Source organism: Chrysoperla carnea, chromosome 3 (assembly GCF_905475395.1).
Source record: "Chrysoperla carnea chromosome 3, inChrCarn1.1, whole genome shotgun sequence".
Taxonomy (NCBI): Eukaryota; Metazoa; Arthropoda; class Insecta; order Neuroptera; family Chrysopidae; genus Chrysoperla; species Chrysoperla carnea.
Genome location: NC_058339.1, coordinates 48,282,781 through 48,302,367, shown reverse-complemented (window position 1 = coordinate 48,302,367; position 19,587 = coordinate 48,282,781). Strand labels below are relative to the sequence as shown.

General features: G+C 29.4%; 3 non-coding genes across 3 annotated transcripts; all 3 read right to left on the bottom strand.

Moving 5' to 3' along the window:
* Positions 1-9,513: 9,513 nt before the first annotated feature.
* Positions 9,514-9,586, bottom strand: Trnaa-agc. The gene has a single exon. It is a non-coding gene; the product is annotated as a tRNA-Ala (tRNA).
* A 94-nt stretch (positions 9,587-9,680) lies between these two features.
* Positions 9,681-9,753, bottom strand: Trnaa-agc. The gene has a single exon. It is a non-coding gene; the product is annotated as a tRNA-Ala (tRNA).
* A 261-nt stretch (positions 9,754-10,014) lies between these two features.
* On the bottom strand, positions 10,015-10,087 carry Trnaa-ugc. The gene has a single exon. It is a non-coding gene; the product is annotated as a tRNA-Ala (tRNA).
* Between the last annotated feature and the right edge of the window lie 9,500 nt (positions 10,088-19,587).

The following is a 19,587-nucleotide window of genomic DNA, read 5'->3' as shown; positions in this document are numbered from 1 at the left end:
TATAAATCCATTTAGTCGATTCAATGTGTATTTGTATCAGGACTTCAATGCTGAAGGTAGATACACGTCTTATTTTTAACTGGCTTTTTCCCACGGCTTCGCTCGCGCCAAGTTTGATTTTGAGTAACAACTTTTAGATTTAACCATTTAGTTTTAGTGTTTTAATTTAACAATATAGTCATAATGATATAAAAAATATTACAAAACTTCTTTATAGACGATATTCTCCAGTAATTTATTGGTTGGTGCCTGTCCTTCAGACTTGAATCCTTTGGAGGAAAAATGAAATGGCTTGAATTCGAACAGATAATTCGGGATGAAAGCATTTGAAATACAATTACAGTTTCCCCTCTATTACAATGTAACGCCTAGACTTTCAATCTGGTTCCGTGGCATAGTTTAGGAATGTTTCAAATTTTGTAACAATATAAAAGAAGTGTCCATGCGCCGAATAAGCTTAAAATATGAATGATTCGTTGATTTCAACGAATTTAGAATTTTAACGGTATAATTAATTAATATGTATTGTTGTGTCATATGTGTTGATCACCGTGTTTATCTCGGGAATGACATCCCTGAAAGGATTGTTTTGAAAAAGCACGAAATATGTTTTTATTTATTTGTTGACAGGAGTAATCCTACTAATTTTAAAATGGACAGAGAATGTCTGACTGAATGTCTGAAATTGTAAAAAATTTCCGTTTTCAGGATGTAACACAATGTTTTATCAATGTTCCAAAATAAACCAAGAAAGTGTAAGCTTAAACTTTTACGAAATTTTATCGAAGCTCATGAAAAAATAAAGTTGAAGTAACAACAGTTTTTAACAGAGACTCAGCATTAAATAGTTGTCAAACAGAATCTGTAAAGTGGTAGCTCTATGAAAAAAAGTGACTTTGATAAATCTTCAGAATGTTTCATCTGTTGTTTTGGCAGATATACTATTCCACATTCAGAATTTCAGGAACTTAAGGAAAAGGCAGCATTCTCCAGATTCTTATATCCAACTCAAAACTTTTACAGAATTGTAAGGACAATCGTTTGGGTTCCCATTCCCGCTCAGCATTTCTACAGTATTGGCGAGACATTCGTTTAGGTTTTTATTCCGCACTCAACACTTATTCGTTGTGTGCGTAGTCATGCTAGGGACAATAAAATCGATGCCAGCGCTTCCAGTGAAAAATTTTGGCGATGAAGGAGGCTGTTGAAAATAAAAAATCAAATTGCACAAATATTACTTTTCAAATATTTGTGAGACAATTTGTGAGACAATAATATTAAATTTTCAATATAATCCATACAATTATATATGCATCCATACAATTCCATAATTAAAGTAGTGTATCGTTATCATGGAAACGCCTCAAATAAAACTTACGCACGGTGCGAATACAATATTGCAAGTAGGTATATTTTTAGTAACTTTTAATTTTTATTTCTTTTTCATTCGTTAGAGTAAAAATTTTCCTTGTGTAATTTACAAGGTTTAAAAACATCCACTGACTAGGTAAAATAAAAATTAATAATTAATATGTGTACAATTAATAATTTATGTTATTTCACGTTTTAAAATGTCAGCTACATCTCATTTCAGTTGAATATGTTCAAGTAATTACAAATTTGTGTGTTATATAATTTTTGATATTTAAACAAGTAAAATGAAATGTTTTTGAAGTTAACATTCGACATTCAGAACATTTTATTCGAGTATATATGGTAAAAGGAAATTTATTTCAAACAACTAGGTAGGCACTTTCATTGACTGCAGATGTATTTTTGCAATGTTTTTTTATGTTTAAAAAAAATTAGATTGTTCACAAAAGGAATTTTAATAAAAATAAATTAGTTAACCAACTTTTGATGGCTGACCTAGTAGGCGAACTTAAACATAAACTCATTTTTTTAAATGAGTTTTTATTTCTGTTTTATCAAAAAAATCAAATGAAGAGATATTCCCCGTTTAGTTTACGAGATATAAAATGGCCAAAAAATTTTTCTCACGAGCTTATAGCATTACAATCAAAACATATCAAAATTTCTTACATAAACGTATAAATAAAATGGTTTTGCTAAAGATAAGGAACTGACATATAAGGTATACGAACACTATTTCTTTCATGCAAATTGAAAGTACATTTCTGATTCAAGCTAGAACCTATAAAATACCTATTTAATAGTATAATACCCATTTAATAATACAAAATTTATATATTGAATCTAATGTTTGTTGGTTTCTAAAATAGGTGATAAATTGCTTATAAAATCGTTAATAAGCAAATCAAAATGTTTCGACTATGTCCAATAATTTTGCATTTTTAGCAAAACGAGCTAAAAGCTATTTTAAAATCAACGTGCATTTATTTTTGTTATTTTTTTGATGGCAGTAAAATTTTATTTTTATATTTGATAGCTTTGTATTTTAATTTAAATAACAAATAATTCTTGATAAATACGTATTTGGATTAAAAATACCAATAAATTTGAATTAAAATAAATTAATTTTTATTATTTGTTTTTATTTTACACAAATTTTGTGGCTTTATAAAGGACTAGCTGTTACCCGCCCGCTTTGCGTGGCGTAAAATATACCCGCTTTGCTGGGCAACATCCCCACTTGCACCCCTCCCTCCACATTTCCTCGCATTGGATAACATTTTTGTAATGTACACGTCATGCTCTTTTATTTGATACCCCACTTAGGTATATTTGTAAATATTCGATATTTCCTTCCCACTTTCTCGCTACACCTTTCTACCCTCCGAAGGTTAAAAAAATTTCTAAATGTAATTTAAAACATTCTGACCAAGTTTTGAACTATTAAAAGCCATAATTTAAAAATATGAATTTTTTATTCATGAACACCCCCGCAACCCCCCTTGTGGGTGGAATTTCGTAAAATCCGTTCTTAGCTGACCTCTACTTGGCAAAAGGAATATTCCCGCCAAATTTCAAGTCTCTAGGTCTTATAGTTCCAGAGATATCGTGATGAGTGACTATCTATATAGATCTATAGAAAGTCTCCTATATATATATATAGATGATCGATCCACCCTTTGATTCGTTTTTGATGTAGAGGTCAATTCATCATTCATCGGAACTCTTCGATCGTCTTTCAATTTACAGAAATACAGCAATCTATATTCAGTATATAAAATAAGTCTATATTCGATTAAGAATATGAAATTTTGAAAACTGGTTACTGAATCGTTCAAAATATGGCAAACGTAAAATTGACTGAAAATTTATCATCCGTTGGACTATTATTTATGTTGAACTATTAACCTTCAAGGACAAATATTATACATACTATCCAGAGAAAATTCTCATAATATCACATTAGAAATTCGAACTTTGATGGAAGTGATGAGAAGCCATTTATATTGGTAGTAAATTATATTTAAGTTTGTATTTTCCAGAAGAAAAACAGCAGAAGAAATATAAGTTAAACCCATTTTAACGAAAGATTGTTAAAGAATCGCTGGAATATGATAATGTTTTAATGGCGATGTCCTTTTTTTATCCCCTAAATAATAAGTACTAAATATAGTTTTTAATTATAACTGGCGCATCTGAAGGTTTAGTGATGCTAGAGCATCCGAAAGTTTTGTGTCATTTCTAGCAATGGCTTTAGTCTCGAAATACCTGGTGATGTCCCTACTAGATTGTTCAGAGTATCATCCCGACAGATGTTTGAGAGAGTATCGGTAGCTCTGTTCCACTTTAGAAGATAAATCGAGTATAGAAGTTTTATCGCCGCTTGGCTGTCAGAGAAGATAGTGTTCGTACTTATCCATACATATATCTTTTCCGCGTGATATACCTTTCAGTCTAGGAGTTACAAAGAAACATTACGTCTGGGTTCTCAGAGTAGATTCCACAGTCTTCTTTTTAAGTTAAGATTCGTCATTTTAAAATACTACGGCCTTCATCTATAGTAGCACATTTCTCTTTATACAGGTAATTTGGCAAAGGGTGCAGCATTACCTTCAGGGCTTCTGAGGGAGTTTAACTTCCAGGGCTTAATCATCCTGTGATCATGGTGTGGATTCCAACCGTTAAAATTTATTTAATTTAATAAAATATGAGTAAATATTCTGTTTTTGTTATGTTTAAATAAAAATTGATCATGTGAATTAAACTTTTGAATAACTGTTATTGTTATAAAATGTAATAAGTACTAGATACATAGATAGAAGTTAAACATATGTAACTAAACTAAATTAATTTTCTATTAATTTATATCATTCCATATACAGAGTTTTGTATGTGTGTACAAGGTGGAGCAGAGAAGTGTGCGATTTTGAAAATTCTGTAAAAATAAAAACCGTCAATTTGTCTAAATTAGTTTTTACAATACTAAAAGACATAAATTAAATAAATTGTACTTTTAACTAAATAAAGTAAATTAAATCAGCCGTAAATGGTCTAATCTAAAATCTGACACTATAAAGACTGTTTTAGAATAACTGATCACCAAGGGTTGAATAATTACGAAAGAACGGAACTGTATAGTTGATTCAAATCCTGCGGAATATGATGAATAATTTTGTCGCCTGGAGGCATGTCCGACTGAATGGGTGTCATCTTACTTGAGTTATTTATTGAGCTCAGTTACATTTAGTTAATTTTCATGAATACTTCTTGATGTAAATTTACAATGTAAATTATTAAAAATACAATTTACTTAATCCAGTTCAAAATACAATTTATAATTCATTTGAAAAAACATTTTTGTATAGCTTTCTTAAATGATTTTTTGTATATTTTAAGGAAAAATCATTTGGAAAAATTGGTCGGTTTTAGTTTTACTTGGTTTTCAAAGTCGCATAATTCTCTGCCCCACCGCGTATATTCTGTATTTACAAAATATACAACGCGTGTAAAATAAACCTGTGCAAGAGTGTTTGATTTCAGTATTTTTTATTGAAATTATTTTTCCAAAGCCCACTTTAAAGAATTAAAAAATTATTTAAATACCCACTTTTTGAGCCAGCCTTTCGCATAAAAACAAAGTCACTTGATTACTAAATTAAGCCACTTTTGTTTCACAGCTAATAATGATTTACTAACTTATCTGCTTTGTATGTTTCAAATTGGATAAAATTAGGAAAGATTTTACACGTTGAAAGGAGAGAAATACATATTAATATAATACAAAAATTGATCTAGGAAATTGGGCCATAAATCGGAATTTATCTGATATAATGATCAGTATAATTTTGTATGAAATTTGAGGGAAAAGCTCCATGAAATGTAATAAGGAAGGTAACTAAAGAAAAAGAACACGATTTTGTGGATGAAAAATACTATTTGATTTATTTGATCATTTTTGCTGTTTGCATTTTGACTTTACCCACGAAATACCACCGAAACGTTGAATGGAAACGAAACTTAATTAGTCATAAAAAATATAGCAGTCTTACTTCCTTCACCTTATTTCACATGCCAAAACGCGATATTAAACAGAATAAAGCATCATTTGCAATGTTAGCAAGGAGTCGATTTGTAGGATAAAAATTTTATCCTTCTTACTAAAAAAAAAGAAAGATATTTTTTATGGGCGTAATGACAAATTTAATAAAATCGAGCTAGTACTAGTCTGTCTCGAATTCCTCGTCACCAGCTTGGAATTTGAATTATAATTCCGGGTTTCGTTCGCAAAATTTTTGTTTCCCATGAAAATTCAATAATTTTAAATATTTCTTGGTATATTCTTGAAAGCTCTATAATCCAACATACTTTCTAAAATTCTATTGTACCATTGTACTACAAGGAAATTTCTCCTTGAGCTATCTATACATAATCATATATAAAAGTTTGAGGCCCCGAGCTATACGACCCAAATTAAATATAATAAATTTCCATTTGAGTCCCTCAATCGTTTACATATAAAGCACGTTTTTTTTTTTTTTTTTACAACGGTTGGTTTTACTTCTCAAACTAGCAGGTACTATTGAAAGAATTTATTATTTAAAATCCAGAATGAAACATGAATGAAAAAGTTTTTGTATCCGGACGACTAATGTCACCATCGTGACAACTCTTTGTTAAAATTTTCAATTTAGTTAATGAGCAATGTTTTATTGCGAATGGTAAATATTTATATCAATGAAGAAAATTACATACAAAATAAATAGATCAATGTCGATAATTGAAACGAATTAAAATTTATGAGTGAATTCAAGTATAACTTAGAAATTCTTATTTGAAATAAAAAGAAATACATATAAGTAACGAGAAGTGGTGATTGTGACGCTCAGCGTATTCTATCATTATAAACTTTGTGTTTCGAATCAGTATAGTGTACATCTACCTATCACTGTCAGAATTATACGAAACGGGTATTTCTTAAAGGTATAAACTATAAATAGAAACTATACCCATAAAAAACCATCAAACACCACGATATTGAGTTTATAAGAAAGCTAACTTTATACCATTTGTGTTTAAATATGACTCTGGTCTTGAAGACACCGTATAGGTAACTCAAATTAAGCATTATTTGGGAGTCCTATTTTCAACCATTTTGTCTATGAACAAAGGATGTATACCGACCGGCTATATTCCTGACAATGTACAGACAACAAATGCTTGATTCCAATGAGTTTTACATGTGCGCTTTATCGGCGTAATCTAGAAACTCTAGAAATTACCACAGAAAATATTGTCCAGAAATCATCTGTCAAGTGTGAAATTCCCCCTTTCCCCCCTATAAACGGTAAAGTCATTTGTGGTTTTTGCACCATGCACACTCGCACTTCATTTGAGCCATCATTTATTTGTTCGTAAGATTTCCTCGAGAAATTTAATATAGACAGAAATTTGACAATTTGATTTGGAGAGACATTTAAATTTCGGGGTGAAAACAATATCTTTCTATGAAAAATTTAATAAAAATCACAGTTATTTGAACCAAAAAATAATGAAACAAGCAAGATAAATACATACAAATTGATATATTCATTTTATTGTCTCAGTTGATCTATATGTGAAATAAGAGTGCATGTAATCTAATGTTATATCAGATCAAATTGTGTGATATTAATCACGAATAATAGGAAGTGAATAGATAGATACACATGATCTTGTGCGGTAAATATACCTAATTTATCATGATAAATCTGCTTATTCAGTGATTTTTCCAATCTATTGTTGATAGTTTGTGAATATGGTGTGTGGCGGAGTAGTGTGTGTTTTTGAAAACGCCGTAAAACAAAAACCCGCCAATTTTTATAAAGCAAAATTTTATCCTCTTAAAATACATAAGTACAAACAAGTATTTGTGAGTTTACCTGAAAAAACGAGTATCAATAGGGAAAGAAACTGTAATAGGGAAACCGACCACCAACAGTTAAACAAATTAACTTAAAACTTAAAATTTTCACCCGGTATATTTCTAAGCTTTGATAGTTGATATAACAAGTCTTTCCCCCTTTTTCAATGATTAAAGTTCAATGAAAATATTTTAATAGCAAAATTAGTGAGATTGAAAACAAAATGATTATTTGTGATAATCAGACATATATGATAAGTATGCTTTTTTACCCTCGAACCAAAAAGAGGGTTGTTATAAGTTTGATCGGTATGTGTGTCTATGTTTCTGTCGAAACGAATGAACCAATTTATATTTTTTATTTTTGAAAGGTTATTTATTGGTGAGTGTTCTAAGCTATATGCTTCAAGCGCGAATTTAGCCCTACCCAACACATTTGTCGAAGGTTTTTTTAAATTTTGTGAATTTAATTTGTTGCTTCTCCTAATCAGCTCTAGAACAGGAACAATGAAGGCAGCCTCAGTCTGACATAACGATTGTATTTTAGGATATGGCACGACAAAAAATCCATGAACCCTAAGTTTACTTTCGAGATAGAGCGCCCATTTTCGAGATATAGACTGGAAAAATAATTATCAAAAATTGAGTTTCTGCTCCTTACCAAATAAGCTTCCCACAAACGTTACATACTACTGCTACTCCCCCCACTCCCTCCTTCCAAACGACCTAAAAAGGGTAGCATGGTTTGATTGATAGTAGTCGGAAGGGAAGGGGGATATGTCTACTAGAGTTACGTAACATTTGTACGGTCTTTAGGAAACCTGTTTGGTATGGAGCAGAATCGTTTTTCACTCATTTTATTTTCACCCCCCCTCAATCTCGAAAATGGAGGTTCATCATATAATCATACACATCATTTATGAAATAATAGATTTTAAAATACAAAAAGACATCGAACAAACAACGAAATAAATTATACATTTTCACTACAAATTCATGATGGAAGATTTTGAGCATCAATTCATATTGATATAAGATATCCAATTGGTTCCTAATGACCTCGTTCGTTTATCAGCATTTCTTAACGATTCTTATTATAGACTTTTCTAACATCCATTACATCTCATGTGTATACTTTATATTTATTTATTTCTTTTTATAACACCAATATTATTAAATTTTCTATCTTGAAAATGATTCTATGTAACAAATTCTTGATATGTGACGACGATTTTATTCTTTGTTGTAGAAAAGAAATTCGTTTATAGTATTTTTTACCTCAATGAATAAATGTAGTTCTGATTATTGTCGTATTAAATAAAATTCTTAATTTTATAAGCTACAATTTGCATATAATGTGAAAGCATATCTCACTACGAGAGCTATGGTCACATAATGTGACCCAAGAGAAAAAAAGGCACTGGACCGGTTAATTTAAATCCTTAAGAAAACATTAATTATTGTGATAAGTAGTATTCAGAGTATCCTAAGCAATTTGATATAATACTAATGTTTTATTATTAAACTTAGTTCGTTTAGTTATTGAAATAAAAGCCACGATACTCGAAATAATATTTCGAGTGTTCTCAAAAATTCAAAATTAACAAAAATTCAAGATTATATGCGTTTGTTTGTTTGTTACACTTACACGCAAAAACAAATCAATAGATTTTATGAAATTGATTGACAATAATGTAGCTCATGCATCAGAATAACAAATGAACAATTATTCAAAAATATTTTTTTGACGTTTCCCTGCATCATCTATGAACATCATTGTAAACTATATATTAAAGATTTCTGCAAAAAGAGTGAAGGAGATATAATTAAGAACCAGTTGCCCAAACGGGATTTTATGATAAACTTGAAAAGTGCACATATACTTTCAGGGAAGTTACTTTCATATTTTCATCATGCTAGTTTGACAATGAATTGTTAATGGAAACTGAAAATTATAAAAAATTTGATGCCAGGTATCGACCCTGGTACATATCTAGTATTTCTGTATTATTTGAATATAAATTAAAAGAATATATAATGATAATAATATGGAAGTTAAGCACAATAATATGCATGGAAGTGCTAGGTATCGATCCAGGTACCTCTTTCATGTTAAGTGAGTGCCCTACCATTTGAGGTGCACCCTCTGATGAGAACACTCGACATAACTCACTTTCAAAAACAGTTCGGTATCATTTGAATATAAATTAAAAGTAGAAAAAGAACAAAAATATTATGAATGGAGGTGACAGGTATCGATCCTAGTACCTCTCGCATGCTAAGCGAGCGCTCTACCATTTGAGCTACACCCCCTGATGAGAACACTTGAATCTAACTCACTTTCAAAAATAGTTCTGTATTATTTGAATATTAATTATAAAAAGAAAAAGAACAAAAATTTGAGATATGGAGATGCCAGGTATCGATCCTGGTACCTCTCGCATGCTAAGCAAGCGCTCTACCATTTGAGCTACACCCCCTGATGAGAACACTCGAACATAACTTACTTTCAAAAATAGTTCTGTATTATTTGAATATTAAATATAAATAGAAAAAGAACAAAAATTTGAGAAATGAAGGTGCCAGGTATCGATCCTGGTACCTCTCGCATGCTAAGCGAGCGCTCTACCATTTGAGCTATACCCCCTGATGAGAACACTTGAACATAACTCAGTTTCAAAAATAGTTCTGTATTATTTGAATATTAAATATAAATAGAAAAAGAACAAAAATTTGAGAAATGGAGATGCCAGGTATCGATCCTGGTACCTCTCGCATGCAAAGCGAGCGCTCTACCATTTGAGCTACACCCCCTCATGAGAACAGTTGAATATAACTCGCTCTCGAATAGGGTTCTCTATTATTTAAAGTTTTAAGTAGACTTTTAACAAAACCATATAAGGTGTCGATGTAGCTTTCCCATATTTTTACTGAAACGGGTATTTTGTATTCATCTTTTTTATATGTTTTTAATATAGATTTACTTTACTTAAAAAAATAAATAAAAAAAAATGTTGTTATTTCTTATTCCTTAATTTTATTTCGGAAATCATGGAATCCATAAGTTACTTCAGGTAGCTACTCATATATGATTTTAGACCCTTATATTTTATCATTAAATTTCAATGGATTCAAAGCAACTTTTAAACTTACATTGTGAACTAAGTCATTTAATAACTATATGCCTGCATTACAAAATAAGAGTAATATATATTATTTTAAACCCTTTCTTTTATATATTTACTATGTATTTTAAATAATATAAAACCCTGAAAATCGTATATTTTCTGAATCATCACATTCATATATTTTATCAGTTACACCAACATATACGACAAATTCATTCAACACCACTCACAAATCTTTCTTTTCCATCCATTGTCTTTTGTGTCACAATATACATACATACAGTTCAAACTTATCAATCTAACGAAATAACTAACTGTGACATGAAATTTAAATGAAAAGAGAATACCGATTGGTTGCTGTCTCACACAATAGTAAATTCATTATTTTACATGTAGATGTGCCAACTTTCCATTTTACCAGGTGTGCCTTGAAAAACGAATTTCAATTTTATATGATTAAATATTAAAATTTAATGTGGGCTTTCGAAAAATGAGAGATTCTTTACAACATATACTGTAGATCTGAAACCTAAGAGCTTTTTCGAAAAGCTTGGACAAACTCAAAGATACACCGAAAGAGGAAAAAAAATATCAACTTCTTTGTTAATATATAGGGAGAGACAAAAAAGGCATGAAGAGTTGAAAAGGAGTTTGAGCGTGAAGAGCTGAAAGGATAAGGAGTCGATGTCCTTAAAAATAAAGAGTGAAACTATACTAAAATGAAAAAATACCTACGCATCACATACCCATCTGGAGTAGGAATAGAAGCGTGGGTGAAAAACGGGCTTTGCACAGTAAAGTAGGTATGAAAATTTATACTTAGTAGCAACAAAGAAAAATCAGAAAATTCACTCATCAAGTAAATGAAAAGTGGCAAATAAAATATGTGAGTTGGGAAATTCAAAAGATTATTAGTACTAAAAACAAAAAAATTGGAGATCAACTTTTTTTAACACAAAGCTTTTTAACACCTTCCTTCAGAATCTGAAACATACATGTGATAACGACGTTCAATTTAAAAAGACTATTCATGAAATATTATCGTTTGTTTCACACTGTAGTCTTGGATATTACTGAAATAATAGACGCACTGTGGTACGAGATTAATTTTCATAAGAAATAAAGATTATGCTTGAAATTTTTGTTGTGTATTACAGAGATTCGATTTTAATCAAATTTAGAATATCGAGAAACTAAAAAGAAGTTTTAAAATTTCGGGATTTTCTGAAACAGAATTTTTCTATTTAATATAATTTATTATGAAATTTCAAATTCATTAATCTGAATACTTATTTAAAGTTTGAAAATTTTATTTCTGACCGAATTAACTATTTTCGAAATAAATTAATATATTTATTCGATGTAAAAATTTTTAAGCCACTTTCCCGTTACTTTCAGCGTTTAGGTTTCCTAAAATGTATCAACTCAGTCGCTACGTTAGTATTAAAAAAGCTTTGTTAACTCTATAACATATTTTTGTTTCATAACGTTCTTATAAGAACGACCCGGTACAAAACATTAAAGCCCACCAGAGAAAAATTGTTGTTGAACACACACATTCGTGTTTTGAATACTTTTTTAAAAGAAAATAAATGTGTTCATTTCTAGTTTTTAATAAAAATTCCTAACATACATAAATGATTATCAAGGCGGAACTTTTCTTAGCATTTGAAAGCAAAAGAAGAAACAAACAAACAGAAAAAAATTCATCGTATTTATTGACATTTGGCGCCAACATTCTATGACACTTAAGAAACTGTAGTTCGTGGTTTGTGAATTTGTTGATTGAAAAATTTTTACCTATTTGTTACTTTTTAAAATGACTGTTATTACATCAAAGAAAAAACGAAGTTTTTAGATTGAAAAAAAAAATTGCTTTCCGGCAAACTGTATGCATTCAATTTGATTTTTGTACTTACTATAGCAAGTTAAAAAAAAATTTGCGTTGTCAGTGGTGTTCGAAAGTAATTGGATTCAAATATCCCTGTTTAACTTGTAAGACCTTCTTATTTAACTTATTCTTGGTTGCTGTATTTGCAGTTGTTGCAATATTTTTACAAGATGAGTTCGTAGGAGATCCAATTAACCTATGTTGCTCATTAACGAACTTGACCTCACTTTTTACGTCGTAAACACGTTATAAAATTTCAGCTTGATATCTCTCTCTTTCCGTTTTTGAGTTATCAAGTTATCGTACCCACAGACAAACGGCCAGACACACAGCTGGAAATGGACTTAATTATTACAAACTTGGAACTAAACTTAGTATAGTCTGATATATTTAAAATATTAAACATGGTATAAAAATATAAAAATAATATCATTCAAAATAATAAAAGCATTTCTGCTTTCGGAAAATGAACAAGTTTTATATGTTTTATAAATTTCATCAACTTCTTCAAGTTTTTTTTTACTTAATTTTTGCTTTTATAAGTGGTATTAACAAAATTATTTCACTTTTTCATCTCATTTTTTCATTCTCATTTTTTCATGTTCTTACACGTCTTTATATCTGTAATTTAATAATTTCGATATGGATGTTTTAAATTTCTATCATGCTATTATCATTTTACTAAATCACTCTGTAGACACATTTTTTAATCTGCAAATAATTGAATTTGTTTTTATAATATATTTTTTACAATAATTATTCAAATTCTTAAATTATTTTGAAAATCCAATAAACTTTAATTAAAAAATGTAAATTTGAAAAAATTTATTTATTCACAAACGTAGGTACTGAATTTCTTTCATATTGTTAATTTAAAATTTAATATGCATTTTTATTATTTTTAAATTTATTTATATTAAAATTCATTGAAGAAAACCAATTTTAACTTTAATATCAGAATGTAGATGGATACTTTAATTTAGTGTTTGTAATTCCGTTTGTAAACACACATATTATGTCAAAAGATTCACATTTGAATGGAAAACTCGTCTGTAGAAATAGACGATGCACACTTTGCCCGGAAAAATTTTAAAATTTTAAAAGCAAAAAAGCGTGGCAAATATAAGTCCCTATAGAATTTCGCCTCCCTTGCAAATAAATTTTCTACAATGCTTAGCATTAGTATGTCGTAGTATCCTAGGCTTGCGTCTATTTTTTGTTGTGGTAGGTATATTATTTTTCATGGAGTACCTAGTGTTGCTGGTCGAAAATTCCATAAAAAGTCTGATTTGAAATATAATCAACGACTGGGAGCGAAAATATAATTTATTTTTCCATTTCTACCACTTTTATTTCTTTTAAGTCTTAAGCCGGCTTTTAATTGCAGGATTCACTGCTTGATGTTAATATGGCCGTCGCATGAGTAATTTTCCCAATACCATGGGCAACAACATAGGACGTGAGTCATCGCTTTTACCTTCTCCTCATTGTGACAGCTCAATGCTAATAAATAATGCATCTTTTATACCGAATCTTCATCACTCAAACCCAAAATTATACTAGGTTTTTTGTGATTATATTTGGTGAATAGAAAACTACTTTGCAAACATTAAAAAAAATAATAAAATCACCATAGTGTGAATAAATATTTTTACTATTTTTATGAGGTACCACCTCAACAACTGTGGTTACTACTCCTGCTTTTTTTCTTTCAATTGTATACGTGGTTTTTCATGATGATACAGTAAGTCCCTCAGGAAAAGTTTTGTCAGAAGATATTTTTCGTAATTGGTAGAGTTTCAAAATATTTGTGATTCAGTAAACAGTACTCTAAATTTTCATATTCCAGCATTACAATAGACACACAATAAAACTGTAATGAATAAAGTAGGTACAAAGAAATTTCATTTATTGTTTCATTTTATACTTTACTTTCACGCTAATTATATTTAGTGCTTGCAATATTATTCTATATATCTAGAAAATCAGTGCTTGCAATATTTTTTTATTTCGGCCGTTATTTATGTGTTTTTCGAAAATTTCCGATGAAAAACGAATTTTTTTCGTTTTTGTGAATATTTCACAACTCCCTATTATAGTTTTGGAGACAATGGACACCAAAATTTTGTCCTAATTTGCGCTCTCACGGGTAAACAGTGACGTTTACGAAAAAATGTTTCAAACAAAAGTTGTTAATTTTTTATAAGAAACATTTCTCACAATGAAACTTTTGTTGTATCTCTAACAGTTTACAAAATAGGTTCTACAAGACCCAATTGACCTATGTTGCTCATTTACGAACTTACCCTCACTTTTTATATCCTGAGCACATAATTTTTTCAGTTTTGTCAGACAGACAATGAGAAATGATTTCTTATGAGATTCTATGAAACCTATACCAAGATTTTGTTCGTAGCATCAATATTTTTAAGCGTTATTAACTTGTGACTAAACTTAATACACCTTGATATATATTACATATATACAGGATATAAAAAGTTATGATAAAACAAATACTGACAGACTTAGAATTATAGTAATTGATGGATAAACGTTATGAAATGCATGGCGTTTAATACAATGTGTATGGCATAGAGACAGATACATATAATATCTATGTTATGAAAGTAAAATTACAATATCGAATAAGGATATCCACAAAAAGTATTGTGGGTATCGCCATACCTGTACGGGCCTGATGCTCATACTGCATTGATTCGCCCGCCATAACTACTACTAATGTTACTACTATTCTCTCAATACCGACAATACAGTATACAGTATGTCGTTCACATCGATATTGATATAGTGATATCCACAAAAAATTTCAAGTCGTGTATAACTACATCTTTCACAGCTCAGTAAACAGCGATTCTAGTTCGTACCAAGTAAAAAAAAAGTTCCGTTATTTTAAAAATTTTACATTTTTTTCAGTCAAACTCTCATTCACCAAATGTGTAACGTACGCTAAGGAACTTATTCCCAAAAATTGAGACGGACAAACTGTATAATAGCCAAATAATATACATGAAGTAAATTACAATTTTAACTGTTGTTCGTTTACTACCAACGTAATCTGAATTATTATTATTATTTATGTTATCATTTGTTACCGAGTCACTGCACAAAACGTTCATAGTCATACTTAGTTACCACACTACACATCTTTTACTTGATTTTTGGTTATTTGTGTGAAGCTGATGTCAGCACAAATAAATTCTTAAGGTCCGGTGGATTATAAATTTACAATTTTCAGTACAACTGTTATACATAATAATATTTCCTCGAATATTTATCGTTCTAAAATAGCTAGCGGCGTAGCACAGATAGTAATTTCTCATAACAATTTCTTCAATTATACATTTTCTTATAGCCAATTAATATAGGCGTACCTAAAAAAGAGTTGCCAAGTAAGCTACCCCCATGAAACTGGATTTATAATTGATTTATATAAATAATATAAGTTTATACCAAAGTTATGTTAAATTTATGCAATTTTTAAGAAAAAAATATCTGATTTACTTCGCTTTAGATAAAAAACTCTTACTCTATTTAGGCCAAAAGATGGGTACGCCGGTGGTCAAATATTTCAAAACAATTATTGTAAAACTATGTGACTTGCGAAGCTATACACATAAAAACGTATAGAGATTTCCACGTTTGAGAGAATTCGCGAATATAATTTGGATAGTTTTATCCTCCAGAAAAATGGAACTTTTTATATAACTTTTTTTTAACTAACCATATAGAAATTAAGTGATGAAACCAAGTGTGGAAGTGGTGACCCAAAAAATTCAAAGAAATTTATTACTATGTCTATCACATGGCATATCATGTTTGGTTTTTAAGCCAGCCTGCATTCGTCCCGTACATATACATGAACAGTCCCGAAAATTTTCGAAGGTGTTGCTTTTTTGCTTACTCTCATGATGACAGAAATTCTCACAAATTCTCAAGGGTTGTAAAAAACATATTTTTAAAAACTGTAGATAAGTTGAAAAATTCATAATTCGAAAATAGATAAAATTATATTAAGATAGAAAAAGTTTCAACCACATATGCTATTTGAAAAATAAAAGTTATTTATGTTTTAAATCGAGCGTGAGCAAGATGATTATTATGGAAGTACTGGTGAATTAAATTTCCATTGCATAATTAAAAGTTTGACAGAAACAGTGAACAAAATTGATCCGTTTTTGAGAAGTCATTTTACTGGCAGCACCCGTTTTTTCCTTCGAGTTGTCTTCATACATAATACGCAATGATATGACTATACTAACTACATTGGAGTAAGTAATGCTTGCGAACCTTTTGTGGTTACCTTTGTTCACATATTCGACAAATTTTTATATACGTATATATGGCAGTAATACTGTAAAATGCGTTCACTATATAAGTGTATGGCAATGTTTAAAATTTGCGAATTATTACTAGAATGTAGCTGCCGAATGTTAAGAAATCATGCATTACTTCCTGAATGTAACTAATTGTCTTTAAAATTTTGAACTTTTTCTTTAATGTTTATTCCATAGTTGGAGTCATAGCTCTTTAATTTGTTCAGTTGTTCGACGAACGCAACTTCTTTATATATTTGTATGATTTTGTTTACAATAAAATGTCAAACGTGATTTATATCATTTATATCATAAAAGTATCCTACATTCCGACTTTATTGAGGACAATTGCTTAAAAAGTCGTTTTAATTAAGTTACAATTACGTTAAGGATTTAAGAGCGCCAGGATAAAAAGCTTTTCTTATATGAAGTTGGGCTAAGTCTAAATCAAATCTGAAAATTTTGGGAAGGGTATCTCGATTATTACAATAAATAAATGACTTCAAAAGGAGCATAGTTAACATTGATCTTATGGGATAACGGTAGATGAATGATATGTTTTCATAAATTTCTCTAAAACTAGTCGGTGGAAATTTAAAAAAAAAAATAACTTAAGTTAAAGTTAAAACCTTAATGAATTGTTGAAAACAAAAAACCCGTTCTGCCTGACTAATTAAAGATGTATGGGCAAGGTTTCGGGGCCACAAATTAAAAAATATATATATTTTTTCTATTTTGATGGTGAATTATGTTATAACTTGACAATATAAGACGAACAGTATGAATAAAGTTTTCGATATCTGAAGTAATTTTCTTAATATCGAAAATTGGAAATTTTGTTTAATTATTTAGCTTTCAATATTTCGAAAATCAAGGCAAATATCGAAAAATTGTATTATTATTTGTCGTCTACATTTCGAAGTTATATCAAAATTCACTATCAAAGTTGAAAATAAAGTACAAATAATTTAAACCACAAGTCTAAACGTGCCTTAGCGATCGTACAACCTTAATTAAATTTTATTAAGTATTTTTCATTAAACCGTATATTAGAGTAATTCAAATAAAGTAGATTTGATAATACACATGCAATAAATTTAAACGAATACGATTTGAAAGGAATACGATTATAAATACGAACAGTTTTCATGTATAATATATTACTTGATTCCGCATTTGTTGTGGTCAATCTAAATATTTTATTTTATTTATCTTATTTTTACGAAAAATGCATAAATCGTTTATAATAAAAAGTATTTATCTGTTTAGAGCAAAAAAATTCAGCTATTTTACTTAAAATATGTTATAAAGATGATTCTTCTGGAACTGCGTAAAAACTTGATTTGTATAATGATTACATATAGTAAAATGAGAAGAAGGAGTAAAGTTCAGAAAATTTAAAAAACTTCCGACAAATTCGGTTTTTTTTCTTGTAACTCTCTGCTATACTGATTTTTTTGAAACATAGCTAAGAACACTATCGATCAAGTCATATTTAAACCAAAATATATATTGGTTATTGTGACTATCGGTTATAGTGACGAACTCTTTATTGATCTCTTCAATGTCGCTGTAATCAACTTTGACTATATTCATAGTGCACACATAGTGTTATCAAGTATCATATATTTTTATTTAAAATTCCATAAATTGTTAATATTCTTTGAAATTAAATACCATGCAAACAATTCATAGATAAGGTAAACTCATATTATGATATGAACGTTGTAGGATAGGTACTTGGCGTTACTCGGGCAACATTCAGAGTGAAGAGGTCTCATTTGTATAGCCTTGTAAGGCTTACCTCTTTATAACAAACTCAGTCAAGAAGTTCTGACCAAGATTATTGTAAGAACATTTTGACCAAGATTATTGTAAGTAATAAAATCCCAAAATGTCTAAAGTGAACTGAGAAATTATTTAAATTTTGATCAGCCATTTGAAGATTATCACCTTTTTCTGGTTGTTATCGGGTATGCAACCCTAAACTCGTACTTGAAACATAGAAAAGAATACTTTCTAAATTACCTTTCAAAGTTTGTAAAGAGTAGATCTTATTTTTGAGTTGATTAAATTGAAATTTTTTTAAACAATTTAAAATAAAAATGATCAAACATGTGCTTAGTGGTTTTCACAAACTTTTACTAAACTTGTAATGCATGTTTGAACGCGTGGAATTTGGCAACTCAATTTTGAAGTAGTTATCCTCAACCGATTGAGCTGAAATTTTGTATACACGAAATACTAATAAGTAAAAAATAATTGTTCTTAGGAAGCACTCAATGTCACTCAAGATAAATATTGAGTTGCAAGATTCCACCCGAACAAGCGTAGTAACATACAGACATTTAGGTGCTCTAGTCATGTAAGAGTGACTAAAAAAATTTTTCCACTTCTTATTACAAAAAAAAGGTTGTCCATAAAAATTATATTTTTGCTTAAATTTTTTTAAATATTCAGCTCCAACTACTTCTTTACTATTTTTTAAAAGTCTTATAACTTACAAGACTTATTGATTATTCTAATTACATAATATTCGTTTTTCCAATCTGTATACATGACTAATTAATCATTAAATATACGTGCCTTTTTTCAATACTTAGTTAAAAATAATAACTATTACGTGACAAAACATTTACGTACCTTTTAGAATTAAAATTACTTTCGATTCACAGATAAAAATGTAAATGAGTTTTTATTAAAATCACAGAGTAATGAACACAACAAGAATTCTAGTGATCTTCTCAAACTATTTTTCGATTACACTACTCACAGATTGATATTCAGTTTAACGTTCAGGGTTTTCCGGAGCTATGTAAGTTACATAAAGTTTACCATGAATATGTGTATTAGTAAATGATTTTTAATAATATTAACTAGGTATGGTTGAGTTGTGACACAAACGAATAAAATAATGATACTACTAAACATTGGTCTGTGTACCCCTATGGTAACTATTAT